Here is a 2,998-nt window from a genome sequence, read left to right on the forward strand (position 1 = left end):
ACATCACCTAATAAAATAGTTTGCATTTCTTCCCTGCCTTCCACCCCCTTCCCACTATTTTTAATGTAATATACACCCGGAAGAAACACTTCAGAGGTGGGGGGAAGGATGTCCGAAGTGAGCAACTTTTTATAACTATTTATTTACTATTAAGATATAAATGAGCAGACAAGTAATAACCACCCAGACCAAGCAAGAAATGGAAAGCTTTCAACACCCCCAGGAAGCTCTCTTGTGCCCCCTCACCATCTATACCTAGGAAGTAGCCACTGTTTTAATTTGTATCACCATAGATTCGTTTCAAAGTGAGCAACTTTTAAAAACTGTAAATTCAGTGCTTAAAAATCTCCTAACGCAAAGATTGAAGTTATTTGTCACTATTGCAAAAACAGGAAAAGTCCAGCACTCAGCAGTGAGGCTTAACAACAATAACTTTCAGTTTTTCAGGTGGCTGACTGGCTAGTTGAAAATTATCCAAACCTGGTGTTCGCAGGCGCCGCCGCGCCGCCGCGCCGCCGTCGCTCTCTAACGCCAGCGCCGCCTCTTGCTCGCCGAGCTCCAGCCGAAGGAGAAGGGGGGTAAGTAAGGAGGTCTCTGTACCATGGCTCGTACAAAGCAGACAAAGCAGACTGCCCGCAAATCGACCGGTGGTAAAGCACCCAGGAAGCAACTGGCTACAAAAGCCGCTCGCACGAGTGCGCCCTCTACTGGAGGGGTGAAGAAACCTCATCGTTACAGGCCTGGTACTGTGGCGCTCCGTGAAATTAGACGTTATCAGAAGTCCACTGAACTGATTAGCAAACTTCCCTTCCAGCGTCTGGTGCAAGAAATTGCTCAGGACTTTAAAACAGGTCTGCGCTTCCAGAGCACAGCTATCGGTGCTTTGCAGGAGGCAAGTGAGGCCTATCTGGTTGGCCTTTTTGAAGACACCAACCTGTGTGCTATCCATGCCAAACGTGTAAACAATTATGCCAAAAGACATCCAGCTAGCACGCCGCATACGTGGAGAACGTGCTTAAGAATCCACTATGATGGGAAACATTTCATTCTCAAAAAAAAAAAATCTCTTCTTCCTGTTATTGGTAGTAGTGAACGTTAGATATTTTTTTCCATGGGGTCAAAAGGTACCTAAGTATATGATTGCGAGTGGAAAAATAGGGGACAGAAATCAGGTATTGGCAGTTTTTCCATTTTCATTTGTGTGTGAATTTTTAATATAAATGCGGAGACATAAAGCATTAATGCAAGTTAAAATGTTTCAGTGAAAAAGTTTCAGCGGTTCAACTTTATAATAATTATAAATAAACCTGTTAAATTTTTCTGGACAATGCCAGCATTTGGATTTTTTTAAAACAAGTAAATTTCTTTTTTTTTTTTTTTCTTCAAATTTTTTTTTTTTATTATTATACTTTAGGGTTTTAGGGTACATGTGCACAATGTGCAGGTTTGTTACATATGTATCCATGTGCCATGTTGATTTCCTGCACCCATTAACTCGTCATTTAACATTAGGTGTATCTCCTAATGCTGTCCCTCCCCCCTCCCCCCACCCCACAACAGTCCCCGGAGCATGATGTTCCCCTTCCTGTGTCCATGAGTTCTCATTGTTCAATTCCCACCTATGAGTGAGAACATGCGGTGTAAAACAAGTAAATTTCTTATTGATGGCACAAAAAAAAGAAAGAAAAGAAAAGAAAAGAAAAAAAGAAAAGAAAAGAAAATTATCCAAACCTCCAACCTTACTTCTCCCTTTAGAGTGTTTAAATCAGTAATCAGTTCCTTTGCTTTTTTTTTTTTAATCTCTGCCCTTCCTCACCCCTCCATTCTGCCTCTCTGGTCACCACTTCCTACACCAAGTGGAGTTCTGGCTTTTGAGAGTTAATTGTACACATCTCTTCTGAACTCCATATTCAGTGGTGTTCAATTGGTAGCTTAACATTGGTAGCCATGATGGAAGTATTTACACAACAGAAAAAACTGCAAATGCTATACCTCTGGGCCCTGCTGCCCCCAGTGATGATTGCTAAATGTTTATCAGGACACCACCAGGCCACTATAACACACACACACACACACACACAATACATTTAAATTATGCCAAATGCCTCAAAGAGCTTTGGGGATTAAAAATGCTATCCAGTCACACAAAACAAAACCGATCACAGATTAGTAGGAGCAAGTTTCAACTCAGCCAGTCTTTTCAGATTCATAACAGCTTGCCACTGGTGGTTTGGTTTTGCATCAATTGTCATTTTGTGAATTGGTTCTACAATATGTAAATGCATAGTAATTTCCTAATTGAGGTAAACTATTGCTAACCTCACCTGAAATATTTGCAATAGACTTAGAGACACAATAATATATTGCAGAAATAGTTGAAAATTCACTGTGTGAAACAGAATTTTAATAACTTGTCTCTGTATTACAATCTCTATCTGTTATTTATGGCTTCAGGCATATAATACTTTGTCTCCGAACCAGACAGTAAGTCCATTGGGATCAAAAATAGTGTCTTCTTCTTACTTTAAATTCTTCACAGTGCCTAGCATAGTGTTAGGTTTCAAGCAGATGGCAGGTAGCAATGTATTAAATTCACTGTTTCCTCTCCTATTTCCTTCTCTATTCCATCCCCCTAATCAGTTACCCTATACTTTCTTAGTTACTCCCTACCATCTCTCTAATCCACCCAGTCACACAAAACAAACCCTACCACAAAAATTAAGAAGAGTATTATAAATATTCTGTATTTCAGAAACAGTACATTCATTTGACAAATATTTGAGCATTAACACGAGGGGCATTGTTCTAAATATTGTAGGTACATACAAAGATGATTTAGACACAAACTTTTACTCGAAGGAGATTCCAGGTGAAAAGAATAGATGATACACTGTCTTAGTTCATTTTCTGTTACTTATAACAGAATATATAAACTGGGTAATTTATAAAGAAAAGGAATCTATTTCTTACAGTTATGGAGGCTGAGAAGTCCAAGGTC

The 2,998-nt window shown here is 39.5% G+C and overlaps 1 pseudogene; it reads left to right on the plus strand.

Annotated features, from left to right (window-relative positions):
* The first annotated feature begins 508 nt into the window (after window positions 1-508).
* LOC129475979 (histone H3.3A-like) lies at window positions 509-1,082 on the plus strand (annotated as a pseudogene).
* Window positions 1,083-2,998: the final 1,916 nt, after the last annotated feature.

The sequence above is a fragment of the Symphalangus syndactylus genome, chromosome X, assembly GCF_028878055.3.
Source record: "Symphalangus syndactylus isolate Jambi chromosome X, NHGRI_mSymSyn1-v2.1_pri, whole genome shotgun sequence".
Classification (NCBI taxonomy): Eukaryota; Metazoa; Chordata; class Mammalia; order Primates; family Hylobatidae; genus Symphalangus; species Symphalangus syndactylus.